Here is a 22652-nt window from a genome sequence, read left to right on the forward strand (position 1 = left end):
TTCCTTTTTTTCTCCTCCTCCCTCTCCTTCTCCTTCTCCTCCTCCTTCTTCTCCTCCTCCTCCTTTTCTTCCTTCTTTCTCTTCCCTTTCCCTTCCCTTCCCTTCCCTTCCTTCCTTTTCCTTTTTCAGAGACAGGGTCTCACTGGGTTCCCCAGGCTGGAGTGCAGTGGCACAATCACAGCTCACTGCAGCCTCGACCTCAAGTGATCCTCCCACCTCAGTCTCCTGAGTAGCTGAGACTATAGGCATGAGCCACCACACCTGGCTAATTTTTAAATTTTTTTGTAAAGAGGAGGTTTCGCTATGTCGCCCAGGCTGGTTTCAAACTCCTGGGCTCAAGCAATCCTCCCATCTTGGCCTCCCAAAATGCTGGGATTACAGCTGTGAGCTACTGCGCCCAGCCACCCTGACTGGTTTTGTTTTTTTTTTTTTTACAGTTTCGTATTCTCTAGACTTTTTACAAGGAGAAATATATTGCTTTGGTAAACAGAAAAGAGATTCCTATCTATCTGTCTGTCTATCTATTTATCTATCGTTGATCTATCTTTTATCCATCTATTGATTATCTATCATCTATCCATCTGCCAATCTATCCATCTATCCATCATCCATCTATTATGTATCTATTATCTATCCATCTATCATCTACCTATCATCTATCCATCATCCATCTATCTACCACTCATCTATTATCCACCTACCTACCTACCTACCTACCTACCTAACCTATTTATCTATCCATGTTCTTTAGGCAAAAAAAGTGTTTTACGGCTAACACCACACATTGAACTAGATTTAAAAAGACAACATCAGCCCCAGGCCTATCTCCCCTGCCACTTCCCCCATCTCATCACAGCCCTGTGCTCCAAAAGACAGGATTTCCAACCATTTTACCCACCATGCTAAATAGTCAGAAGGATACTCCTGAGAAAGGCAGATTTTCTCTGAGTGGCCATAGTGACTAGTGGGATCCAGTCCAGTTTAAACAGCAGATATTTCACCAAGCTTTCCGAAAAAACCGGATAGCCATTTTGGAAATGGGAGCAAAAGGAAAGAATGTCAGCACTTTATCCTGAAGCCTTCACCAAGGCCTTGTGCAGCTCCACTTTGCACACGCAAGAGCACTTCCTGCAAACACTCACTGGCTAAGGGCGCTCACATTGATGGTACTGTCCACACACAACCAGAGAGTGTGGGGGAGCTTTTCTGTTCCTAGTGCTGAAAGCCAGTGGGTAGATAATTATTCAAGGTCAGACTTTTAGCGTTAGATGCCAGAAAAAAGAAAAAAAAAGCAACCATTAAAGGTTAGCCAGTACTTTGCAAACACTTGTTTAAGGATTTCCTAATTACTCTAAGTGGTTCCTCCAGCCTTTGCACTTAAAAGGCTAGTGTTTTGTATGATGTCATCCTTTGCCCATTATCTCTGCAGTCAATTTGCAGTATTAGGAGAGGCAGCAGGAAAATATTTGCAAACATCAACATTCTGAAGTCTTAAAAGATAATCCCCCTTTCAACTCCCAGTGAGCATATCAGCGGCACAGTTAGGTTTTCAGATTTCTCTAAACGGTAACACCACCAGCTGGATTGTACAGAAAACCTTTCTTCTGGGGAACTCAAAGAAATTTCTAAGTGGTATCACATCAATCACTGAGCAAGTTCTCAGAGGACTGGCCAGGGAAGTAGTTAGAGGGAAATTAGAAATGCAAATTATAACTTCCTTTAAAACAGCTCCCAGAGGTGGCTCTCACCTGAGTCCACCTGGTGTAAGATTTTAGTTTCAGAATAGCTGGATAGGTTCAATAGGTTCTGACCCACTGGGCACTGCATGAGTTCATGAATTCTTTGCAATAACAGTATTATCATCATCATCTCCATATTGCAGATGGGGAAACTGAGGTAGAAAGAGGTTAAAAAACATACAGGGGTTGGGGGGGCACTCAACTTATTAAGTGACAACCCTTGAGTTGGAACTTGATATGTTTTGGCTCTGTGTCCCCACCCAAATCTCATTTTAAATTGTACTCCCATAATTTCCATGTGCTGTGAAAGGGACCTTGTAGGAGATAATTGAATCATGGGGGTGATTTCCCCCATACTGTTCTCATGGTAGTGAATAAGTCTCACAAGATCTGATGGTTTTATAAAAGGTTTCCGCTTTTGCTTCTCTCTCATTCTCTCTTGCCCCCACCATGTAAGAAGTGCCTTTCACCTTCCACCACGATTGTGAGGCCTCCCCAAGCCATGTGGAACAGTGAGTCCGTCAAACCTCTCTCTTTTATAAATTGCCCAGTTTCAGATATGTCTTTATCGACAGCATGAAAACAGACTAATACAGAACTCAACCACATCTATTTGTCTTTTAAGGTCCAGACTCTAAAGCACACATTTTTTTCTCCCTCTTGTAGACAGAAGATTGCTGGGATTTTAACAAATACTGTGTAAAGAAGCATTCCCTTATAAGTAGAAATCTTGCTCAAGTGGAATGCCTGCAAGGTGAAGAATGCTTTAAGGCCAGACTCTGGTTTCGGGTCTTGGCTCCTCCCTCCACTTATTAGTTGGCTGACCCTGGACAAATTACTTAACTTCTCTGAACCTCTGCTTCTTTATCTGTACAATGGGAATTACAGTGGTTCTTATCTTGGAAGGTATAGTGGAGATTGACTGAGATGATGCTCACCTAATTAATTATATAATTATATAGATATATAGATACTATACATATTACATAGATACATATCAGATACATGCAACATGAGGTGATAATTAATGAGATGCTTAGCATAGTGCCTGGGCACAGTAAATGCTCAATAAATGTCTGATTATTATTATTATTATTTGAGATGGAGTCTTGCTCTGTCTCCCAGGCAGGAGTGCAGTGGTCCAATCTTGGCTCACTGCAACCTCTGCCTCTTGGGTTCAAGCAATTCTCTTGCCTCAGCCTCCTGAGTAGCTGGGACTACAGGCATCTACAATGCCTAGCTAATATTTTTTATCTTTAGTACAGGCAGGGTTTCACCATGTTGGCCAGGCTGGTCTCAAACTCATGACCTCAGGTGATCTGCCTGCCTAGGCCTCCCACAGTGCTGGGATTATAGGTGTGAGCCTCCGCGACTGCGCTGAGTATTATTATTACTAGGATTTCTATTCTATATATTATATATTAGTATAATACACACATTTATTTACTTTATATTATACATATAAATATAACAAATATTAAAATTATTAAAATATTAAAATTATATTTATATGCATAACAAATTATATACATAATAGTTAATAAATTAGCAGAATTATTATTACTATTATCATTATCATTAGAAAATATCCAGCATATGGAAAGAAAGCTACCATTACCTCTAAACTCACACCGTGCTCTTGGAGGACCCCTGCCCAATTAATCCTCAAACTCGCAGTTCTCGCAGAAGGCCTAGTGGGCAAACTCTATCAAGGGGATCTGCTTACCCAGAGCCTTCAGCTCCTCCAAGGTAGGAGAAAAATGTTCCCACATGGGTCTCCCTTCAGCTTGGTTCTCCCATTGCAATCATTGGCCAAGTACTTACTAAGCAAATTCTCAGTTGAGGAAGCGAGGAAGCTGCAGTTAATTTCATATGCAAAAAGACAGCCTAGGGCTCAACATTAGTATCCTAATTTATGAAGAGAGAAATGAACTGCAGACTTGGCCAGCTGGTTTAGGTAAAAGGATAATAGAATACCAAGAAACACCAAGCAAAGTAGCTCAAATTGTAGAAAACGAAATGCATCAATATTTAAAAGTAATTTAGCTCATTTTGAAGCTCCCAGACTTTCCAAAAACTCAGTAATAACTAAAGCACACAGTGTACTGAATAAAATGAAAATGTGACCTGGGATCTCACCGTTTATTTAGAATTGAAAAACTGAAAATTGCTCTCTCAAACCAATAGGCCTAAAGTTATTGCTTCATTCACTTAAGCATTTTACATAAGGTAATTCTCTGATGATAAATCACATTGAAATTGATTTTGGTTTAAAGACGAAAAAAGTATATTAAAATGTGAAAGCTAAAAGATTTGCAGATCTGAATTATTGGGGTGCTCATGCTAAGAATGGATGACAAATTGAAAAATAAGCGTGTACTCACTTTGAGAAAATAAATCTGGTCCTCAGAACCACGCATTATGCAAGGAAAAATAAACTGTCTCTCCTTTCATTAGGAAAACTCATTTGCATCAACATTTATACTTACATATGTAATAATGCATGGTCCCAGCCTGAATACAAGGTGGTAATTCAATCAAAAAGCTAGCTTGATATGCTATCATAAACAGCAAAAATGGAAACAGAACCTTGGGAATAAATCACCCTCTTACTATTCAGCTGGGACCATACTGGGCTATTTTACACTACATGCATTGGTGCAGTATTTCACAAATATAAAAATACTTTATTTTCCTTTTATTTCCTGACATGTGGCTGTTTGAACTGGCAGCTTGTGAAACTCCAGCAGGTGCTGGGATTTATCCCAGTGGTGGAATCAGACGGCAAGCAGTGAAAACAATAAGGCAATTAACATTTTTTTAATTAAACTAATTTTAATCAAAATCTTAAAAACACTTGAAATTTTAATCCGAAGCATAAGGTTCGTACACGCACCACCATTTTGAGAAGAGAAATCCTACTGAAAATTAGCATCATTTTCAAAGCAGCAATATTTTCAGTGGTTAATTTCACATCCTCTCTTGGCTAATCATATAATTTAGAAAATGGGATATATGGCATTTTACAAGGCTTTGCAAGGTTATTTCTTAGATACTGTTGAGTAATCTTGGTGGCTTTGTACTTGCTGTTCCCTTTGCCCAGACTACTCCCCATGTCCTCACTTGGCGGGCTCATCTTTGTCATTCAGGTGTCATTCCTCACTGGGTCTTCCCTGACTCGCTATCACTAACCCTGCTCATCTTTCTATTACATCACTGTGGTTTTTAAAGATTTTTAATTAGAGAAATGTTCAAGCATGTTTTTTAAACAAACAGAATAACACAATGTTCTGTTCTGAGGTCCTCAGCTTCAACACCTAGCAACATTTGACCATTGTTCCAATCTTCCCTACCCACCACAGGTCATCCTGTTATTGCATCTGAAAATATTTCAACGTGTTTCCCTAAAATATAAGGACTTAAAAAAAAACTAACCATAGTACCATTATCACAATGAAAAAAGTAACAATTACTACCAATATCATCTCATACCCAGTAAACTGTTCACATTTACTCAATTTATTTTAGTTGAGATCCAAACGAGGCCCATACTTTGCAATTTTCTATGTCACATGTCTCTTTTAACATTTGAGTGCATTCTCTCTCGCTGGCTCTTTCTTGTAAATTGCAATTTCTTGGGGGAGGGTTGTATTAGGGAAGCCAGGTCATCTGTTTTGTAGCGTCTCCCACAATCTGGATTTAGTGACTGCATCCCATGGGTCATTTAACACGCCCCTCTATCCCTTGTATAGCCTGTAAATTCATAGTTAGGTCTAGAGGCTTGATCAGTTCAAGTTCAATATGTTTTGCAAGGTTATTTCATCAATAGCATTGTATTCTTCCATTGGGAGGTATATATAATGTCTGTTGTCTCTCTTTTCATGATACTAGTCATTGATGATTATTGCCTACATCCATTGATTCATTTGTGGTTGCAAGATAATGATGTTCCAATTCCAACATTTCTTTCTAATTTCTTAGCTAGAACAGTTCTAGAAAGAAAGAAGAAACTTTCCTTCACCAACTATCAGGGTACTCTGAGGTACAGGTCATACAAGAAGGGTAGCCAGTTTTCAAAATACTAAAGGGATTCCCTAGAATTCCCCAAAGGGGTCAATAATGTCTATTTGAATTTATTTATTTAGAGACAAGGTCTCCCTCAGTCACCCAAGCTGAAGTGCAGTGGCACAATCATAGCTCACTGCAACCTTGAGCTCTCAGTCTTAAGTGATCCTCCTGCCTCGGCCTCCACAGTAGGTGAGGCTACAGGCATGTACCACCATGCCTGGCTAATTTTTAAATTTTTTTATATGGATGGAGGTCTTGCTACATAGCCCAGTCTGGTCCTGAACTCCTGGGCTCAAGGGATCCTCCCACCTCAGCCTCCCAAAGCTTTGGGATATCAGGATTACATGTGGGCATGAGCCACTGTGCTGGCCTAATGATATCTATCTATCTATTTATCTATCATCTATCTTAGACTGCTGTGAACTTGTTTGTAAATACATTTCTTTAGGCAAAAATATGAGCTGAGTTAAAAAGAAAATATTAATTAAATAATAGACAGAGTGGGACTAAGATATGTCCAAACTTGGGACAGTCTGAGGTAAGTGACAGGTTTGGAAATGCTGCCATAGACAGCCATTCTCACCAGGGTGGGAGAAGGGGCAGAGAGAACCTTGATGCAGTCAGGTCAACAACACAAACACATCTAGCCAAAGAGCTCATCCACCAAAGAAAGGAGGTAGGCTTGGAACTTGGGAAACACACAGACAAGGAGATAGCACATTGCAGGTCCAGGAAAGGAGTCGATGGGCCATATCAGTTCTAGAATTCTGATGCCCTTGCAGGTTCAGCCAGTGGTGGAGACAGAGGTGCTGGACTTTCACTATCTGATGACATCAGCTTTTGGGGCCAGACACACAGCCGCATATCTCAGAGTCCTCCTCTTCCTCGAGATCTCCTCTAGGATGATAATCCATCCACCAGTTGCCTGGGAAAGTCACTCCCAGGCTCTACTTCTTGCCAAGCACTGGGTTACGTGTCAGAGGCACCGTAGTAAACAAGAATCCCACCATCCACCCAACACGGAAGCCTCGGAGTGTCACATATTATGATGGGATGAGCCCAGGTGGGAGCCCAGAGCAAGGGTATCCCCAACACCCAGGGAGGACAACTGGGATAGGCTTCTCCATGGCATCCAAGGTGAATCTCCAAGGTTGAGACTGAACTGGGTGTGATGTGATCATCAGGGCTCTTCACCAAGAATCTGTTTCTCTCCTCCCAGGTCCAAAGGAAGACTGCTCTTCTCCACCCTCTTTGAGGTTAGATGTGGCCATGTGACTTCCATTGGCCAATAAAATATGAGCAAAAGTAACACTGGTGAGCAATCTCCCAAGCTCTCTCCCTCCACCACTGCAATTTGCAATGTCCCAGAGGAGCCTGGTCCTCAGGGACCATGTGGACTAGAGTCCCCCATCTAACCTGCACTGGACACAGAACATTAGAAAGAAATGAATTAATATTTATGGAGTTAAGCTGTTAAAATTTGGGAATGTTTGTTACTGCAAGATAACCTAGTTTATCCTGACTGATACTGGTAGGCACGGGTGAGTGGATTGGTGATGGGAAGAATTCTCTGGAAAGGGCCAGAATCTAGCCCAGAGTTCCTCAACCTTGGCACTATTGACATTATGGGGCCCATAATTCTTTGTCATGGGGGAGCTGTCATATACATTGTAGGACTTTTGGTAGTATCCCCAGTCTCTAATCATTAGATCCAGTAGCACCCCCTCCCCATGTTATGACAACCAAAAATGTCTCTAGGCATTGCCCAGTGTCTTCAGGGGGCAAAATCACCCCCAGTTGTGAAACACTGCTCTCAACAAAACATGGCAAGCTGAGCAAATGCAAATGCAAGTGAGTCAGGGTGGGGCCTGGAGAGCCGGGGATGAAGGCAGATGAGGCAGGAGGAGAGGGAGGGAGTAACTCATGGCCAGCTATTTAGTCTAGGGTCAGACATTGTCAAATGTGTGCTTTGGAAAGATCATCCTGGCTGTTCTAGGATTTTTCTGAAGTTTACAGGCCTCTTGACAGTGGCCCTGAGCTTCATGAAGTGACACATTGGGATTCTGCCTGACACACAAGTCCTAGTTAGCATAAGCTAACATGAGTCTGGTCCAGAGAAGATCTGTCACTGCTGGGTTGAAGACAAGGTTTTGGATGCTAATCTGGACTGTGGTGACTGCACCCATTTTATAGATGAGGAAATAAAGGCTCAGAGAACAAAAGTAACTTCTCAACACAGTATGGCTGGGAAACAGTCTATGTGATAATGGGCACAAAACCCAAGACTTTTCAAACCCGGGGACTTTACCAGCCTCCAGTGAGTAGAAAAAAATGAATTTTAGATTAATAGAAGAAAGAACTTTCTAACATTGAGTCATCAGAAATGATATATTTATCATACTTTTACATAGGTTTACACATAGTAGACAATTTTCAAGGAGCTTACAAAATATTCACTCATCTAATCCTCATAAAGCCATGTTTGGCAGGGACTATTATTATGCCCCTTTAAAAAAAATTTTTTTGAGACAGGGTCTCATTCTATTGCCCAGGCTGGAGGGCAGTGGTGCAATCTTGGCTCACGGTAACCTTGGCATCCCAGGCCCAAGCAATCCTCCCACCTCAGCCTCCCAAGTAGTTAGGACCACAGGCATGCACCACCATGCCCAACTAATTTTTGTATTTTTACTAGAGACAGGGTTGCACCATGTTGTCCAGGCTGGTCTTGAACTCCTGGGCTCAAGTGATCCACTTACCACAGTCTCCCAAAGTGCTGAGATTACAAGCATGACCCACTGCGCCAGGTTGCTATTATACCCAGTTTTTGGATGAATAAAATGAGATAGAAGGAGTTTAAGTAATTCACTCAAGGTCATACAGTTTGTAAGCTGCAGAGCTGAGATTCAAACATGATTGGCTCATACTCTGAATCACTCTACCATGCTACCTCTTAGTAGATACAGTTTGGCTTGTGATGCATTGGGCTTCTAGCCACCAGAGTCAGGCAAATGTTGGCAATTTTGCTAGATGAGACAGGACATATGGTAACACAAAGCACAAGCTTGCTATATATAAGACCAAATGCTCAAAACACGGTGACCAACCCTCCAGGGGTGTCCAGCATGGACACATAAGAGGCCCCTGAAATCTCCCAAGGTCCCTTCCAACTGTTTTGCCATCAGCATCCCCAAAAAGGGGCAAGTGCAGGTTTGCATGCCCAAGGTCTCATCTCACCAGGAGAAAGCCAACAGCTTGAACATGCACCACAGCACAGCAATGAGAACAGCTTACTTCAGGCAGCACCTGGCATGCACCTGTCCTTATTCTGAGCATGGTGCTCACATTAACCAATCAAATCTTTCTACAGCATATGGCTCAGGTACTATTATCAATCATGGTTCATAGATGAGAAAATAGAGGCTAAGAATATTATGCAATGTGCCCAAGTTACTTCACTGGAGGATCAGGAATTAGGTCTAATTTGTTATAAAATGATGCTGCAGCTACAGACTCAACTCCTAATCCTGAAACCACCCTTCTGGTTTAAAATACAACACAGACCAGAAGGTTATGGGTTCAAAAGAGCAACTTATTCTGGTGGAGAAAGTCAGGGACATTCAAGACAAGTGTGTCCATCTGTCAATGAGGCAGTGAGAGACCACTTTGAGCCAGGCTCTGCACTAGGGTCATGGGGGCTGCAGCAACAAGGAGGCTCTGTGCCTGCTTTCAAGGAGTCAAAATCCAGGAAGGCAGAAAGGAGACATGGCAAAATCTCTCAGGGAGACAGGAGAATGTAGTTTGTGCCATTAAAGAGTTCAATGGGGCTTTTCTAGAGTACAGCCACTTGGCATTTCAGAGATCCGCTGTCAGTCGATTACACTTTTCTTTTTCTAACTTTGCAAGTAGCAAGGAACAAGGTAAAAAGTCAACTCTACCAGTTGAGCTCTGAGTGGCCACAATAATGTATAGAGGCCTTGAGACCATGGAGAACAAGAAACACTCAATTTATTTACTATGTCTTCCCCCAAACACACACATGGATGCACATATGTACGGATACATGCACACTTCCATCTCAGGAAGAGGAATCAGTGGCACTCCCTCTCCCTCAAAAGTTCCACCAACCCCTGTTTGAGTACCTATGGTGTGCCATGCACAGGGATTACATTTAAAAGTAGAGGTTTAAACTAGAGGCATGTCTGAGGTGCTGCGAGGGCTCAGGGAGAAGTGACTGAGTGTGTCTCTGCGGTGCGTGTGCAGTGAAGGCAGGAATCTCGGGTGTGTTTGCCTTGCACATCTCCCCAGGGCCCAGCTATGTCTGCTGCATAGTCAGTCAACAGCAAGAGTCTTTCAAATGGATAAAAGAAGGGATATGTGACCTTGGCCAAGGTCAGCCTCCTCCTCCTGTCATATGAGTGTCCTACAGCCACTCAGAGTCTTGTGGAAGGATGCAGGATGGAAGGCACAGGACAGGCCTTGAGGAATGCAAGGCAAGCAGCCCATTGCTAGGAAAAGAATCACTTTCTGAAAACTTAACATATTCCCCAGAGTCTCTGTGACAATCGAGGAATAAACTCGATTTACATTTTTATTTGGAATTTTATTTGTAATTTTTGTCTTGGTTCCAGTAAGCAAGCCAAAGCTTCTTCCTTCTAGAACGCCCACCTTGGGGTCTCACAAAGCGTCTCAGAGCTGGCCAAGGGCTCTGTCTGCTGCTCTGCCTGGCATGGGCCCCACGGCTGTGCCGCTTCCCTTAATTTGCTCACCTCTTCAGCAGATGCAATAAAAACCTTTCACTGGCTGACAACGAAAAGGCAGTGCTGCTCCAACTGCTGGATAATTCAGGAAGCGTCTTTCTCATTTTAATTGGTTTCCTAATTGGCCTGTTTATGGGTTGTGCAATAGCTTGGGATGAAAAGGCTAGGCGAACAATTATGTGCCTAGCATTTCTATCTGGCAGGAGTTAATAGTTTAATAACATGAAGGAGAAACCCCTAAAGTTCACTGGAATGCCGTGGTTTTCGTGCTCAAAAAATATCTCGCTTGGAAACAATCCTCCAAGTCTGAACTGATGTCAAGCTGTGATCACCCAGCAGCAAGTTGGTGCTTCCCTGAGACTCTTCGAGTTCCCTTTTGATTTAAGGGAACGTGAAGTACCAGGGCTGTCTGGGGCCTGCCAGGTTTTTAACTGCTCACTCGCTCACTGGCTGGAGATAAGGAGGTAAGGAGGACCCTTGATGGGCTGATTGATTCTCTGGAAAGAAGGTTTGAGTTCCCTGGCAGGATAGATGACTTCATTCTGGTAGATGAGGTCACTCGAGTCAAAGACATAAAGTGTCTGATATTCACATGAAAGCCAGTTTTCAAAGCAGCCCATGAAGAAAAGCACCCCCTTGCCATTTTCCTACACTCCATCAGTAAAGTCCAGGCTGCACCAGAACCCTTCTTTCCACAGTAAAATTTATCCCAGAATCCAATTCGTGCCCCCAAAGCAGACTCTGAAGCCAAATTGGATGGTTCTAATTTACAAAAATTGGTGGGGGACCCAGCGGGGGGTGCGTTGTGCAGAAAAATTGTCCGGAACGACTTGGACATTTGGCTGAAATAAGCTGAGTGACTTTTCCCCAAAGGAAATCATATCCTAATTGTTGCCACATCGTTGCAACTGGGTCCTTGGTTATTTTAAACAAGCTCACTGGTCTCTTTCAGCTCCGAAAGACCCTGGTATCAATTTTCTGGTAGAGAAACAGCAGACTTGGGAACTCGGCTTTCATCTAATCCTGTAGATTACAAGTAACTTTTTCATGATGCTACTGCACTGTGACAGCGTTATCTAAGGCAGCAACGCTAGGAGAGGTTTGGATTTGGGCACAGACAGAAACGTTGGAGTTTTTATTGCATGTTTTGTTTCAATAAAAGAATAAGACAAGCTCTGCCTATTACTGCAAATTAGAAATCTTTGCCCAAATAGCAAAGTCCGTTTATGACTTGGGTCTTGGACTGATCTTATTTGTCTCCGTTTCATGTGCTTTATCTGGTTTAGCACTTGGAGCTTGATGGTGGATTTGAGCAATTAGCTAACTTCCTCAAGCCATGGTTTCCCTTAAGTGAAATAGTACTGACTCCAAGAATGAATAAGGTAATCCCGTGTTTTGTAGAAACTGAGATGCCATCCATTGCAGGATGCTATATTATTTTGTCCCTCCAAAAGGAAAAAGCACTGACAATTGAACCACATCCCAAAGTTTTCTTATCATATGCTTTGTTGAAAAGTTTTTTAAAAAGATGTATATAAGCATAGATTTTAGTTATCTATCACCCTTGGCCCGTTGTTCAGAATATTTGCTGAAAACATCTTTTTAAAGATTTCTTTAGACATAGATTTTAATCATACATCATCCTTGGCATTCATAAAAAATGGAAATGAGATGTGTTGGTTAAGGCCATAACCACTGCTTAGCTAGAGGCAGTTGTAAGAAGCCCTCAATTGAAAGACACTAATATCTCTGATTTCAGAAATGTTCAAAGGGGAAGAGGTGTACATTAGAATAGAGGAAACATACCAGTTTGGGACATGGTAAATACTCAATAAAAGATAGTCATTATAGCATTAATTATCATTCCTGCAAGGAATTGTAATGTGTGTAATTGCAAATTTTCTCTTTCTCCACTTTATAGCCAATGGAGTTTCAACATGTTTTGATGTCTGGGTTTCCCTGGTAAAAGGCAGCTCTTGCCAAGGCCTTACACTTGTCCTGGGTCTGACCACCTGGGGTCTCTGAATAGTTCCACCTAGGCGTCCCCCTTGACCTGGCTTAAGTCACAGGTTCATTTCTGAAGCAGGAGATTGGATGTGCTGTGGCCAGAACTGGGTCATGTGCCCACCTCTGGGTAGAGTTGGTCCACCTAAGCTACATGGCCTGGGAGTAGGGAAAGAGTGGTTTCCTGACGAAAGATCAAGGTGCTGTATGACGAAAAAGGAGAAATGGCTGTGGGGCAGTTAAAACCATGCTACTTGACTCAGTTCTCAGACAGCCACTGTTATTTTAGCAGCTGCCTTGGGCCCAGACCAACTCAGGGATTCAGGAATCCCCTGACACCCTCAAGTCTCCACAAGGAGCTAAGCAAACTCAGAAGCAGCCTGGCAAACTGTAAACAAATAACAAAATTTCTGTGAGCAGAAGCCACATCTCCACACAGGAGTCAGAGGGCTCTTTCTGTAAGGAGCATTGCACCTCTTCTTGAACGCACATGTAAGAATGGTAGAAGGTATCTGCCAAACTCAGCAAGATCACCTAACGTGCTTGTATTTCCTCTTGCATGATGCTAGCTACTACAAAAGTGCAGTCAAGTACATCTGAAACACTTTCATCAAGGTTAAGAATTCTCAGAAAGGACAGCAGCCATCAACTGAAGAGATATCAGTGAGAAAAATTGCCAGCTACTCATTCATTAACCATTAATTCTAACTTCATCCCTTCAACAACCCCTCAAGAATTATGCCAGCTTTAGATTTTTCTAGGTTTGAAGCATCTAATTTGCAGAGAATGTGTTCCAATATTATCAAGTCTTCTGCAGCCACATTTCCCAAAATGTGGATGTAAATTATTAAGTGTGATGTGAAAAAAAATAATTCCACCATCAAATAAGTTGGAAAAATACTGTGATTATTGTTGCAGGACTTCTCAGAGCCTTTAATGACAATTTTATTACCTAGTAGTTATTGAATTCCTAACACATCTAAGTGTCCTTCATGAAATATTTTAGTTTATTCTCTCAACATCAACATCTCTATGAGGTAAGGATTCAGAACGTGATTGCTATCCTATAGTTAAGAAAAATGAGACACATGTGTTTAGTGACTTGAACAAGGGTGTGGCCAGAATTCAAATCAATACTAACCCCAGAGCTCACATTTTTAAAGCCCTACACCACACTGGCTCCATTCAAGTGTTGATATGAGCCTCCGAGACTGAAATTAAAACAAGCAGATTTCGTTCAACTTATTTAACACAAAACCTTCTTTTGTAGGATCTCATGAATTTCAGCTTGCACACATCCCAAGTTGGAAGATGCCAGCCTAAAACAATTGTCCATTTTTCCAAGCTCCTCAACCAATATGTATGGAATATAAACCCCTAGCACATTCTAGGTGCTATATTTGGGGTGAGGATAGGACAAGATTCCTCCCTTAGGGAAACTCATTGTCTAGAAGACAAGATGATAGATAGACTCTTTGGTGCTGTGATGGACATACAAATAATGGACTGTGGACAAACCAACTCCACTTGGGGGCACCCTGGAATATCTCCAAAAGGACATGCAGCCAGGTGCAGTGGCTCTACACCTGTAATCCCAGCACTTCGGGAGGTCAAGGCAGGATGATCACTTGAGCCCAGGAGTTTGAGACTAGCCGGGGCAGCATAGCAAGACCCTGTCTCTACCCCAAATTTTAAAACTAGCTAGCTGTGCTGGTGCTCATCTGTAGTCCCAGCTACTAGGGAAGCCGAGGTGGGAGGATTGCTTGAGCCCAGGAGGTTGAGGCTGCAGTGAGCCATGGTTGTACTACAGCACTTCAGCCTGGGCAACAGAGTGAGATCCTATCTCTATCTCTCTAAAAAAAGGATAGGTTTGAAGTGCGGGCCTTAAAGGATGAATAGAGCCTGCCAAGCACATGCAAAAAAGGGGCAGAGATATTGCAAGCAGAGGAGGCAGCATGGTTACCTATACCTCCCCCCAGGAGTAAGGTTCCAGAAATAATTAAATGGCATGAGGTGGCCATAGATTTGCTTGTGAAGTTTGCACCCAAACTTTCTATAACCAAGAAAATGGTATTACAGGAGATGCTATGAACACCTGTCTTTGTGAGAAGGAAGCTTTGCCAAAAACCTACTGTCCTTGGGTGGTTTCAAAAGATGCTGATGGAGTTTTGCAGGGTCTTGGACACCATGCAGAAGCAGATCTCACAACAAACAGGGTAAGGTTGCTCCCCACAATGACCCTATGTGGCAGTTTTTAAAAAGGTTTGCAAATTATTTGGCCTTCCTCCTTCCAAAAGGTGGAGTCTAATTTCTCTCTCCTTGAATGTAGGTCAGACTTAGTGACTTACATTACTTTTCTTTTTTGAGACAGGGTCTCGCTCTGTTGCCTAGGTTGGAATGCAGTGGCACGATTATGGCTCACTGCAGCCTCAACTCCCAGGCTCAAGCAATTCTCCCACGACAGCCTCTCGAGTGGCTGGGACTATAGGTGTGCACCAGCATGCCTGGCTAAATTTTTATTTTTATTTTTGCAGAGACAGGGTCTCACTATGTTGCCCAGGCTGATCTCCAAGTCTTGGGCTCAAGTAATCCTCCCACCTCAGTCTCCCAAAGTGTTGGGATTACAGGCATGAGCCATGGCGCCAGGCCATGACTTACTTTTAATGAATGGAATATGACAAAAGTGATTCTCTGACTTTTGAGGTTAAATCATAAAAAGAATACAGCTTCTGCCTAGCATTCAGTGCTATTTGTTTCTGTTTCTCTTTCTTCCTCTCCATTACCCCCATCCCCACCTCTCTCTGAACACTCACTTTTGGAACCCAGCCTCCATGTTGTGAGGAAGCCCAGGCTCCCTGGAGAAACCACTTGGAAATATTTCAGCAGATGGCCGCAGCTGTGGTCTCAGCCAACGAAGTCACATGTGGAGTTCGTTATTTGTGCACTTAACTTATCCAAATTTAGCTAGACATCCTTGGTAGGTATGGTGGTCAGAGAGAAGGGAATCATCCCCCTACCTTAAAAAAAATAAAAGCCTATTTGTGTATTTCTCTTTTTCTGTATACTCCATGAAAAGAGGAACCACAGTAAAAATGCAGAGAAGAACAGCACAATTTATATGGGGGCTTTGGGGCTTCAGCGGGCTCAGGTCCTGGAGGTTATAAGAGTCTGCCTTACAGAGATTTAAAAACCTTTTTAGCAGGTACCATGTGAACTCCACTGTCTATAAAGCACCCACGCTCAAAACACAATAATATTAAGAGTATTCAAGAGACTTGGAGATTTCCATGGCTCTACGAGGCACTCATCTGCTCTGTTCAACCTTCTAAATGGGTGAGAATCTTCTGTTTACTCAAGACAAGCCACTTCCCTCAAGGAATAATGACAAGGGAGCTCCAGTCTGTGCTGGAGAAACCCCAAAGATTTCATCTGACAGTTCAGAGGCTGCTGCACACCATGCCAGGTGCTAGGTGAGATCTGAACCCAGAAGGGGAAGAGGGAAGCCATCCACCCTGCACTTAATGAACTTCCAACCAGGCCATCTTCCCGCCCACTATGGGGTAAATGCTGCCTGAAGGCCTCTGCCTGGGAGGGGCACTGCAAAGCTGTCAGTTTTCAATCACAGGTTGGAAGACTCTTTCCTGGTTTTTCTCATTGGTAAAAGGCAATTGGGTGTACCCATTCTTCGGTGCTTCAACAGCCAGGTTTGAAAATTAAAAGGTTTTCTTTTTGACTATCAGTTAAAGAAAAAATGGAGTTAACTGGAAAAGGGTGGTGGCTGAAAGCATTCTGAGTTGTTTGTTGTCATTATAATTGGGGTGTTGGGTGGGTCTCCTGCCTCCAGGCTCTGTGGAGCTACAGTGGTGGAGATGGGCTGTAAATAAGTAGCCACTGAAATAGTTAATTACTGCAGCAATAAATGTTACAGAGAAGTAAAGGGGATTCTGAGGGTATCTGATGGGAGTGGGGGACTCCATGTTCCCTTCCATTGCTATTTCAACCTTGCTTGAGTGGGTGCAAAAGACTCCTTGTGAGACGGCTTGCTTGGAGGGAGGAAGGTTGCAGCCAGCTCCTTTTCTTATAACCAGCATCCATATCATTACCCACGGGGCGCGCTCAGCAGGTGCACGAATGCACTCCCCCACCCCCACCACAGTCCACACAAATAAAATCCTAAGAATGGCCAATATATTCTGCAGAAAGTCACAATAGCCCACAAGAAGTAATGCATAAACTCATAACTTCCAGCCCAGGCTATTTAGCATCCCATTAAAAATATTCAAAATATAAATCAAAATTCATGGGAATAAGTAATATTCAATTTAGAATTTATGGCATTTTAAAATAGGATGATTTCCTCAAATGTGCAATAAATTTGGTTTTGTGGAATTGCACTCGTCACCTTATCGTGATGGTTGCTTTATCTACACAGCCCACCAAAGCGGAGACACTTTATAGAATCTAAATTCACAAATCAACTGTCGTCTTCACTTCACTGATTCACTGCTGATGGGCCTTTCACAAGGTAAAAAAAAAAAAAAAAATCCCTTCTGAGTTGACAAGAGTAATAAATGAGGAGGTTAGCGCTGCCCATCCATCCAGCTGGCCCGCTGACCTGCCTGTGGTGATACATGGCAGAATAAACTCATAAACCAGCCGCATCTTTTGACCTCTGCAGAGTAAATGGAAACAGAAGAGCATTTATGATGATCATGGTGTTTAAGGATTATGGTCTGACCAGAGAATTATACAAAGCCAAAGGAACACCTTGAAAATAAGAACCCAGACCAGGTAACTGAGTCAAAAATCCTGAAATTTTGGAGAGGTTTTCTCTTTATCCATTTTTACTGCCCCTATGATCCTGTTGTTTAATAAGGTGAGAGAGTGCCAGTGTAGGACATATAACTGGGAAGGGGCACCTTTGAGTCTGCAGAGAAAACACCATTGAAACACTAGGAGGAAGGAGGAAATGAAGTTTACGGAATCAAAGGTTATGCTTATGCTGCAGATGTTCTCAGAGCTGCCTATGTACAGCTTTTGTGAATGTCAAGTTCTAACCCCAAATAAGGTAAGGAAAACCCTTACTTTGGCCAGTACAAGAAATGACTATAATTAACAAATTCACAGCCAGGAAGAGTTTTCTTAAAAATGTAAAACTATCTTTATTAAAAAAATGACTTCATTAACTTAAGTGTGGCCTATGCTTTGCAACATGTTTTTTGTATTTTTTTTTTTAAGGTACAGCCAGGTGCAGTGGATCATGCCTGTGATCCCAGCACTTTGGGAGGCTGAGGCAGGTGGATCACCTGAGGTCAGGAGTTTGAGACAAGCCTGGCCAACATAGTGAAACCCTGTCTCTACTAAAAATACAAAAATTAGCCTGGCATGGTGGCGTGCACCTGTAGTCCCAGCTACTTGGGAGGCTGAAGCAGGAGAATCGCTTGAACCTGGGAGGTCGACGTTGCAGTGAGCCAGGATCACGCCATTGCACTCCAGCCTGGGTGACAGAGCAAGACTCCATCTCAAAATAAATAAATAAATAAATAAATAAATAAATAATGTATAGTTCTTAGAATGGAAAAGCAGTTTGCACTTCCTAATTGACGATATTCAAAGCAAAATACAATGATTAATTATGTTTGAAAGAGAAGCAAGAAACAAATTTAGTGGCATCTTAACCATGACACATGCAAGCATGTAGATTTCAATTTTCTGAACTCAACTCTGGGGCAGAAAGAATACCTAAGAACTCAAAATGCTAACATGATTTTGAATATCAGCCGGTATCCAGAAATGAGTTTCTGCTTTTAGAAATCCTCAACAGTAGTGACATATTTAAGCAAAGGCTAATTCTGACCTCATATTCAAAGTTTTTACCCAGATGCTCTTTCGGGAAGATAAAGGTGTTTTAAGGAACTATTTTAAATAATAAAAAATAATACAACATCATTATAGAAAAGTTGGAAGAAGAAAAAGATCAGATTATCTGCAATGAAGTCACCCTAACGCAACTATTTTTATGTGTTCACTTTTACTTTTACATATGTGCTCTTGCACATATATAATTTTATATATTTTTATTTCATGTTTTATTTTACTGTTTTTTATGCTCATTTTAATTTAAATGACTATATAATTATCTATCACATGGATACACTATAATTTAGCTTATAATTTTTGAACATTTAGGCATCTTCCAAATTTTCTTTTCTTTTTTTTTGAGATGGAGTCTCACTCTGTTGCCCAGGCTGGAGTGCAGTGGCATAGTCTCAGCTCACTGCAACCTCCGCTTCCTGGGTTCAAGTGATTCTCCTGTCTCAGCCTCCTGAGTAGCTGGGATTACAGGCAACTGCCACCATGCCTGGCTAATATTTATATTTTTAATATAGAAGGGGTTTCACCATGTTGGCCAGGCTGGTCTCGAACTCCTGACCTCAGGTGATCCACCTCTCTCTGCCTCCCAAAGTGCTGGGATTACAGGCATGAGCCACTGCGCCAGGCCTAAATTTTTAAATTATAAATAATAATCTGATTAATGACTTCATATTTATGAAAAATATACTCATTGACATATAAAATTTAAAAGACTAGTTAAATTGCAAATTAAATACCACTGAGGAGAGCACTAGTGAACCATAAGAGAGATCTGAGAAAGTTACTCAGAATAGAGTGACTCTGACTCTATCCTCTGTGTCTCTGAATCTGTCTTTCATGGGATCTATTTTTCTATGCCTCCACACTCCATTCTGAGTAACTTTCTCAGCTCACTCTTACGGCTCACTAGTGTTTTTCACAGATGAATATAGGAAGAATTTCACAGATGAATATAGGAAGAATGTGGGAGAACATCATATGTAAAGTATAGATGGAGGCCGAGAATTTCCTAGAACTGAAGAGTCATGAGTTCTCAAATAAAAGAAGCATATTAAATATTGAGAATAAATTGAAGAAATCCATATTCCTACATATGGTAATGAAAGTACAGAATACCAAAGACAGAGGAAAAATTCTGAAAGCAAAATCTTAGAAAAAAGAACTGCAATTAAAATGAAAATAGGCTTGCCTGAAGCAATCTAGGCTAGTAAACAATAGAATAATATCTTCAAGTTTTGAAGGAAACTAACATTCAAAATATACACAGTTAATTACTTAAAAGAGGATCAAATAAAAGTTGTTCAATAAAGGTAGAGTTTGCTACTCAAAGAACCTTGCTACTAATGGATAGCTTGGGGAAAGAAAATCTAAAAGTAGATTTCAAGAAGTTTGGGGAGCAAAATTGGTAAACTACATAGAGATCACATTCTACGATCATAATACAACTAAGTTATAAAAAGCCAATCTTTGTATATATTTGGAGATTAAACAACAATAAAAACAGCCAAAACCTTCTACATAGCCATGGGTCCGGAAATAAAATACAGTAAAAACAATGAAACATTTAGAACTGAATGACAAAAGACTAGTTTTTGAAGCTTGTACTACAAAGGCAAAATGATAGTAAGTGAAATAACTATAGCATTGAAGTCACATATTATAGAAGAATTATCAAGCTAATTATCCAATTCAAGAATTTAGGAAATGAGCAAGTCTAAAGATGGTAGGAGGAAAGATATAATAACAGAAATTAATAAAATGGAAAACAAAATATTTTGATCAGCAAAATTAAAAGCTGTCTCTCTGAACAAATGAACAGACAAAGCTCTAGCAAGATTCGTTAAGAAAATAAGAGAGAAGGTCCAATGAACAATATTATCAAAAAGGAAACATAACCATGAATGCAATCGAACTTTTAAAAATAATCAGAGAAAGGCATGAACAGCTTTATATGAATAAATGTAAAAATTCAGATGGAATGGAAAATTTGTAGAAACATATAATAATCAAAATTGACTCAAGAAGAAATAGAAAACTTATATAGTACATTAAATAAATATAATCGGTAGTCACAAACCATTTTCCAGAAACACAAGGCTCAGATGACTTGTTAGGTGAGTGTTATCATCAAAGAACTGATAACCCCAGTTATATGCAATCTATATTCCAGAGCAGAAAAAGACGCTTTTCCAACTGACATCAAAACAAGACAAGGACGCTATTTAAAAGTAAAACCACGGAAATATCCTACTCGTGAATTTAGGTTTAATTTTCAGTGGAATTTTATTTCTCTATTTATTATGATTATGCTTTTTTTTAATCTGTTAGTGTGGTGAATTACATTAACACATTCAGAATAATAAGTGCAGAAAGAAATGCAGAACGAAAATAATAAATGCAGAAAGAAAATTCCAGTTCAACTCAATTCTTATTCATGACAAAAGCGATTGCAAACAGCAAATAGAAGGGATTTTCTCACCTTGATAAACCATATGTACAAAAACTCATAGCAAACACCATATGTTATGGTAAAACTTGAGGGATATTATATTCAAAGTCAGTAATAAGACACAAATGATCTCTATTTCCATTTTTATTCATCATTGTTCTGGTGGTTCTAGAAAGTGTAAGAAAATAAATCAAATAGGAAAGTAAAATAATTTTAAAGGCAGAAATAATATCACATTACTCATGTGCATTATTAATATAATTGTCTACATAGAAAATCCAAAAGAACTCTTATAATAAACTATAAGAAAATACAAAAAGAGCAATATAAAAGCAGTGAGATGTCTATAGAACTATCAAAAATGTAATTTTAAAAAACCTCATTTATAATAGCAACATAAATTTCTAAGTACCCAGAATTAAATATATCCCAACATGTATAAGTCCTTTACAATGAAAATTATAAAATTTTGTAGAAGATCATAAAATAGTGTCTAAATAAATTCAAAATGTTTTTGGAAAGAAGGTTCAATATCGTAAATGGTAGCAATCACTCTTAAATAAATCTATAAATTCAATACAATTCCAATAAAAATTCTAACAGCTCTTTCTCCGAAGGTGACAAGCTGATCCTAAAACTTATATGGTATAACAAGAGTTGAAAAACATTCAGGTGAGCACTCAATAAACTTTTAGGCACTGTCATCATTTCCGTCACCAGCACTATCATCATCATCATCATCATCATGATCATCATCTTGACAAAGAACTTCATGTCTCTCTAGTGATACTCAATTTCTGCTGTGATTTTCTTCTGAAAAAATGCAACTCGGAAAATGTAATTGCCATTTCATCAGCTACTGGAAAAAAGTGTCCCATGACATTGCTTTGCCAGCACAAAGACATTTAATTTACTGGAAACATCTAGTAGTTGTTGACTTCCAAGGTTCTGTGAGGCCCTTACAAATGACACTTTCTTACTCACAAAGGATGCCTCACCTGACAAGGTAATGCCAGGAGACAAAAAGACACCATTTGGGTTTGAATTGAGAACAGGGGTCTCTTTGGAATGAAGCCACACACATAGAGCAAGCATGATCTTGCTATTTTCTCAGGAACTGAGACTGCCCCATGATTTCTGTTTTTGTGACATTTGGTACTTCGCATGTTTTTCCACATGGAAATACTTTTCTAAGAATGAAGGCTGGAGTATTTCACTCAGTTATTAGGACTATAATTTTATCTACCCACTTCATGAATATTTATTGAACATTTACTATGTGCCAGTCAGGGCTCTAAATGTTAGAGATACAGCAGTAAACAAAACTGACAGAAAGGCCTTGACCTCAAGGAGCTTAGATTCTTGTTAGAGGAAGCAGACATAAACAAAGTAATTAAGTAAAAATACATAGTGTGTTACGTAGGGATAAATGCTTAGGAGAAAAACAAAGCAGGAAAAGGGAAAAGCAGTAAATGTGAGGTGACAGTGGCTTAGGACAGAGGGAGGCAGACGGCCGAGAGTGGCCATATTGATAGCTAGGGGAACAGAGTTCTGCAAAGAAGTAACAGCATGTGCACAGTGTCTGAAGTAAGAGTGTGCTTGGCTCATTCAAGAGACATCAAGAGGGCCATTGCAGCTAAAATAAAGTGAGCACAAGGGCAGAGAAAGAGAAGCGGTCAGAGAAGCAATGGGGTGGAGCCCCATTGGTGTTGGGCCTTATGCATCCTTGTAAGGAATTGGCTTTTGCTTAGAGAGCAATAA

Source organism: Pongo abelii, chromosome 18 (genome assembly GCF_028885655.2).
Source record: "Pongo abelii isolate AG06213 chromosome 18, NHGRI_mPonAbe1-v2.0_pri, whole genome shotgun sequence".
Classification (NCBI taxonomy): domain Eukaryota; kingdom Metazoa; phylum Chordata; class Mammalia; order Primates; family Hominidae; genus Pongo; species Pongo abelii.